The following is a 7,101-nucleotide window of genomic DNA, read 5'->3' as shown; positions in this document are numbered from 1 at the left end:
CAGAGCAAAGTCCTTAGCCACTCTTTGAAATTTAATTATTTTTCTACTTATTAAAACCAGATATTTTGGCATTTTTAAAACAGAGAACACCAACACCATTAATATTTCTATTTAATATGGCAATAAATTTGATCCTATTGAATGTAAAAAAGAAAAAGATAAAAGGAAAAAAATCTGCTGCTAACACATAGCATTTGAGATTTAATTCCATTATTATTATTTTTAGAGCATAACAATGTTACACTTAGCTTTAGTGCTGACATCAGACTGTTTTGAAGATGACAGAGTGTATGTTAGTGTCCTTCCATCCTATATATGTCTCAATTTAATTTCTGATCACATGATCTGTCCAGTGATGAGAGTGGGGTATTGAAGTCCCCCAATGTTATTTTTCATGGTGCATATATGCTTTGATCTTTCATAGAATTTCTTTTATGGATGTTTGTGCCTTGCATTTTGAGTATAGATATTCTGAATTGAGAAATCATCTTGATAGGTTTTTTTCCTCGGATGAATAACAAGTGTTCTTCCTAATCTTTTCTGTTAGGTTTGGTTCTCCATATTTATTAATATCAGAATTGCTATTCCAGCTTTTTTCGTGGTACCACTTGCATAGAAATAAATTCCCAAACTTTTACTTTGTGGTAGTGCCTGTCTTTGTTTCTGAGATGAGTTTCCTGTATGCAGTAGATTTCTGGAGGCTGTTTATGTAGCTCAGCTGATAATAAATGACTTTCTATTGGGGAATTGATTCCCTTAATGATAAGAGATGTTAAAACACAGTGCTTTTTTTCCTGATATTTTTGTTTTTAGTTGTAGAATTATGTTTTTGTGATTTCTTCTTTTGGGTTTGTTGCTAATTTCTTTTTCCCCTAGGGTGAAGTGTTCTTCTTTGTGGTGGAGATTTCTATCTATTATCCATTGTAGGGCTAGAATTGTTGACAGATATTGTGTAAATTTTCTTTTGTTCTTGAATATCTTGGTTTCTCCATCTTTGGTAACTGAGAGTTTTGCTGCATATAGTAACATGGGCTGGAATTTATGTGCTCTGGAGGTCTGTTATATTGTTATTCCAGGATCTTATAGCTTTCATAGTCTGTGTTGAAAAGTCTGGTGTAATGAGACTGAACACAAAGATCCCAATGAAAGAGCTAGAGAAAGTACTAAGGATCTGAACAGGTGTTCAACCCCATAGGAAGAACAAAATCAACTAATCAAACCCACCACAGCTTGCTGGGACCAAAACCCCCTCCAATGTGTTTGCATGTAAAGTCCCATGGCCTGATGTACACGCACAGGAGAGGATAGCATTTTCTGACATTTATGATAGCACAGGCCATTGTTCCAGTGAAGGCTCATTTTACCAGTACAGAGAAAAGCCAAGGTGCTGAGGTCGAAGAGTGTGGTAGAGCGAGGGAACATATTCATGGAGGAAATGGGAGGATGATTGGGTATGGGATTGAGGGAAAGAAATAACATCTGAAATGAAAATGCAGATAATTTCCAATAAAACAAATTTGGGAAAAAATGAAAAGTCTCGTGAAATTCTGATCAGTCTATCTTTATATATCACCTATCCTTTATCCCTTTCTGCTTTTAGTAAGTTTTGTTTTGTTCTGGTTTTTAACAAGTGTCATTTTGACTATTATGTTTCAGGAAGAATTTTTTATGGTCCATTCTATTTATGGTTCTGTAGGCTTCTTGTATGTTCATACTAATCTCTTTGTTTAGGTTAGGGAAGTTTTCTTGTATAATTATGTTGTAGATATTTACTGGGCTTTTAATTGGTGGTCTTTTATCTCTTCTATACCTATTATCCTAAGGTTTGTTCTTCTCATTGTGTCCTGGACTTCCTGAATGTTTTGGCTTAGAATCTTTCTTTGATTTTTGCTTTTCTCTGACTATTCTGTAAATGTTTTCTATGGTGTCTTCTGCCATGAGATTCTCTCTAACATTTCTTGTATTCTGTTGGTGATGCTTTTATCTATGACTCCTTATCTCTTCCCTCAGTTTTTAATCTTTAGGGATGTCTCCTTTTGTGATTTCTTCATTGTTTCTATTTCTGTTTGTAATTCCTATTTGGTTGTGGTTTTATGTAACTATTTAAGACATATTTGGTTTTTTGGTGTTTCTTCTTTAAGGGCTTCAACTGGTTTGATTGTGTTTACCTGGGTTTCCCGTTTCTTAGAAAGTATGTTTTTGATCTGCCACGGGGACTGCCAGCTCCTGAGGGTTTAAAAACTGAGACAAGGAACCGAACTTTGGAACTTCTGTTTCCACCTGGCAGTGACTTCAGGGTGCAGAAAAGAGCCCAGCCCATCTGCCACGCAGACTGCCAGCTCCCAAGTGTTGAAAAACTGGTGAGTAGAAGATTTGGGCAATCAGGGAGTTGAGAGATCTCTGCAGAGTGCGCACAGAAAGCGCATCCCCCACTCTGTGCTCCCTGATCCATGGACCAGGAACAGAACTTTGGAACTTCTGTTCCAACCCGGCTATTCTGAGGCATAGAACAGGGCTCGGCCCATCTGCCACTTGGACCAGTGGATATCCAGGGACACAGACCCGATACAAGGGAAAGGTAAGAATATATCACTGACAACAAAATGGCAAGAAGAAAGCCAAAGAGTATATCCCAAGGAAATCAAGACAACCTGGCAACACCAGAACCCAGCTCTCCCATAACAGCAAACATTGGAATGCCAAACACTCCAGAAAAAGAAGACACAGACCTGAAATCATACCTTAAGATGCGGATAGAGATACTTAAACAAGAACATGAGGAAAAGCAAAAAGATTCAGAAGCTTTTAAAGAGGAAACAAGAAAAACACCCAAAGAACTCAAAGAACTAGTGGAAAAACACAACCAAAGAGTCAAAAAAAAGGAAGACGGAATTTAAAATGGAAATTGACACAATAAAGAAAACACTAAAAGAGATAAACCTAGAGGTAGAACACCTAAAAAAGAAACCAGGAGTCACAGAAGCAAGCATTTCCAATAGATTACAAGAGATGGAAGAGACAATCTCGGGGGCAGAAGACAACATTGTAAACATAGACAAAACAGCCAGAGAAGGAGCAAAATACAAAAAGCTCCTAACCCAAAATGTTCAGGAGAGCCAGGACACAATGAGAAGACCTAACCTAAGGATAATAAGAATAGAAGAGGAAGAAGAGTATCAACTAAGAGGCACAGTAAATATCTTCAACAAAATCATAGAAGAAAACTTCCCTGTCCTCAAGAATAAGATGACCACGAGCATAAAAGAAGCCTTTCGAACTCCAAATAAGTTGGACCAGAAAAGAAATACCTCCCAACACATAATAGTCAAAACACCAAGTGCCCAATGCAAAGAAAGAATACTAAAAGGAATAAGGGAAAACGGTCAGGTAACATATAAAGGCAGGCTAATCAGAATCACACCCAATTTCTCTACAGAGACTATGAAAACTAGAAGAGCCTGGACAGACATCATGCACAGCCTAAGAGAGCACAAGTGCCAGTCCAAGCTGCTATACCCAGCTAAATTATCAATCACCATAGATGGAGAGATGAAGATATTTAAAGACAAATTAAAATTTATACAATATTTGACCACAAACCCAGCACTGCAATGTATTATAGGTTGAAAACCCAATACAATGAGGGAAAATACAGCCTTGTAAAAACAAGAAATCTCCTAAACAATTAGTCCAAAAGAAGAAAAAGACACAGACAAAACTCAACCAACAAAGCAATAATGACATGAAACAGAAACACTATTTCTTGATATCTATTAACATAAATGGACTCATCTCCCCAATAAAGAGACATAGGCTATCAGACTGGATACATAAGCAAATTCAGCCTTTAGCTGCATACAGGAAACTCATCTCAGAGACAAAGACAGACACTATCTCAGAGTAAAAGGGTGGGAAAAAAACTTCCAAGCAAACAGCCCCAAAAAGCAAGCTGGAGTGACTATTCTAATATCAAATAAAGTAAATATACAAGCAAAAGTTATCAAAAAAGAAAAGGAAGGACACTTTTTACTCATTACTGGGGAAATCTGTCAGGAGGAACTCTCAATCCTTAACATATATGCTCCAAATAAAAAAGTACCCACATTCATAAAAGAAACCCTACTAAATCTCAAGAAATACATTTCACCACACACAATAATAGTGGGAGACTTTAATACCCCACTCTCTTTAATGGACAGATAATGAAAACAGAAACTGAACAAGAATACTACAAAACTAGCAGACTTTGAACCAACTAGAATTAATAGATATATACAGAACATATCATCCTAAAGTAAAAAAATACACCTTCTTCTCAGCACCCCATTACACCTTCTTGAAAATTGACTACATAATTGGACACAAAATGAGCCTCAATCGATATAAGAATATTGAAATACTCCCATGCATCCTCTAAGATCACCATGGTCTTCAGCTGGTCTTTAACAACAAAAAAGACAACAAAAAGCCCACATATACATGGAAACTAAACAATGCTCTGTTAAATGGTAGTAGGGTCAAAGAAGAAATAAATATAGAAATTAAGGATTTTCTAGAATTCTACAAAAACGAAAACAGAACATACCAAAAGCTATGGGATGCAATGAAAGCAGTACTGAGAGGAAAATCCATAGCCCTAAGTGCTTCCAAAAAAAAAAAAAAAAAAAAAAAACCTGGAGAGAGCTTACATCAGCAACCTGACAGCACAGCTAAAACTCTAGAACAAAAGGAAGCAGATATACCGAAGTAGAGTAGATGGCAAGAAATAATCAAAATTAGGGCAGAAATAGACCAAATAGAAACAAAAAGAACCATTGAAAAAATCAACAAAACCAAGAGTTGGTTCTTTAAGCAAATCAACAAGATTGATAAACCCATAGCCAGAATAACTAGCAGGCAAAGAGAGAGTATACAAATTAAAAAATCAGAAAGGAAATTGAAGACATAACATCTGAAACTGAGGAAATTCAAGAAACCATCAGATCTTACTACAAAAACTTATACTCCAGAAAATTGGAAAATCTGGAGGAAATGGATGAATTCCTAGAAAGTTAGAAGATCCTAAAGTTAAACCAGGACCAAGTAAACCATCTAAATAACCCTATAAAACCTAAAGAAATAGAAGTCATCAAAATCCTCTCAACCAAGAAAAGCCCAGGTCAAGATGGGTTCAGTGCAGAATTTTAACAGACATTTAGCGGATATAATACCAATACTCTCCAAAATATTCCAAAAGATATAATCAGATGGAATACTACCTAACTCATTTTTTGAGGCAACAATAACCCTAGTACCTAAACCACACAAAGACCCCACAAGGAAAGAGAACTTCAGACCAATCTCACTTATGAACATTGATGCAAAAATACTCAACAAAATCCTTGCAAACTGAATCCAAGAACACATCAAAACGGTGATTCGTCATGACCAAGTAGGCTTCATCCCTGGGATGCATAGATGGTTTAATATAAGGAAATCCATCAATGTAATACACCATATAAACTAACTCAAATAGCAAAACCACATGGTCATCTCACTAGATGCAGAGAAAGTATTTGACAAAATTCAACACCCCTTCATGTTAAATGTCCTGGGAAGAACAGGAATCCAAGGTCCATATTAAACATAATAAAAGCAATAAACAGCAAACCAACAGCCAACATCAAACTCTATGGTGTGAAACTTAAAGCAATCCAACTAAAATCAGGGACTCGACAAGGCTGCCCACTCTCCCCCTACCTATTCAACATAGTACTGGAAGTCCTGCCTGGAGCAATTAGAACGCAAAGGAGATCAAGGGGATACAAATCAGAAAGGAGGAGATAAAAACATCACTCTTTGATCATGACATGATAGTGTACTTAAGTGACCCCACAAATTCCACCAGAGAACTCCTACAGCTGATAAACAAGTTCAGCAAAGTGGCTGGATACAAAATTAACTCAAAAAATCAGTAGCCTTCCTGTACTCAAAGGAGAAACATGTGGAGAAAGAAATTAGGGAAAAGGTACCCTTCACAATCATCACAAAAACTATGAAATACCTTGGTGTGACTCTAACTAAGCAAGTGAAGGACCTGTACGACAACAACTTCAAACCTCTAAAGAAGAAACTTGAGGAGGATCACAGAAAATGGAAAGGTCTCCCATGCTCATGGATTGGAAAGATCAACATTTTAAAAATGGCCATCCTACCAAAAGAAATCTACAGATTCAACGCAATCCTCATCAAAATTCCAACACAGTTCTTCATGGAATTGGAAAGATCAATCTGCAATTTCATATGGAACAACAAAAGATTTAGAACAGCGAAATCCATCCTCAACAACAAGAAAACATCTGGGGGAATCACTATCCCTGACCTCAAGCAGTATTACAAGGCTATTGTGCTGAAAACTGCATGGTACTGGTACAGAAATAGGCATGTGGATCAATGGAATAGATTAGAAGATCCATAAATGAGCCCTCATGTATATGGTCACCTGATGTTTGACAAAGGAGCTGTAAACATTCAATGGAAAAAGGACAGCCTATTCAACAAATGGTGCTGGTCCAACTGGCACTAAGCATGCAAAAGAATGAAAATAGTCCCTTTCTTATCTTCTTGTACAAAGCTCAAGTTTAAGTGGATCAAATATTTCCACATTAAACCAGGTACACTGAAACTATTACATGAGAAAGTAGGGAAACCTTTAAAACTCATAGGCACAGGAGAAAATTTCCTGAACAGAACACCAATGTCTCAAGCTCTAAGGTCAAAGATTAACAAATGGGACTTAATGAGATTGCAAAGTTTCTGTAAGGCCAAGGACATTTTCAAGAACACAAAAAGGAAGCCAACAGTATGGGAAAAGATATTTACCAACTCCACATCAGATAAAGGCCTAATATCTAAGGTATACAAAGAACTCAAAAAGCTAGACAACAGAGAATCTAATAACCTTATCAAAAATGGGGTACAGAGCTAAACAAAACATTCTCAGTTGAGGAATATCGAATGGCTGAGAAATATCTGAAGAAGTGCTTGACATCCTTAGCCATCAGGGAAATGCAAATCAAAACAACCCTGAGCTTCCACCTCACACCAGTCAGATTGGCCATG

Source organism: Micromys minutus, assembly GCF_963924665.1.
Source record: "Micromys minutus genome assembly, chromosome: 6".
Classification (NCBI taxonomy): domain Eukaryota; kingdom Metazoa; phylum Chordata; class Mammalia; order Rodentia; family Muridae; genus Micromys; species Micromys minutus.
Note: the sequence above shows the minus strand (reverse complement) of the source record.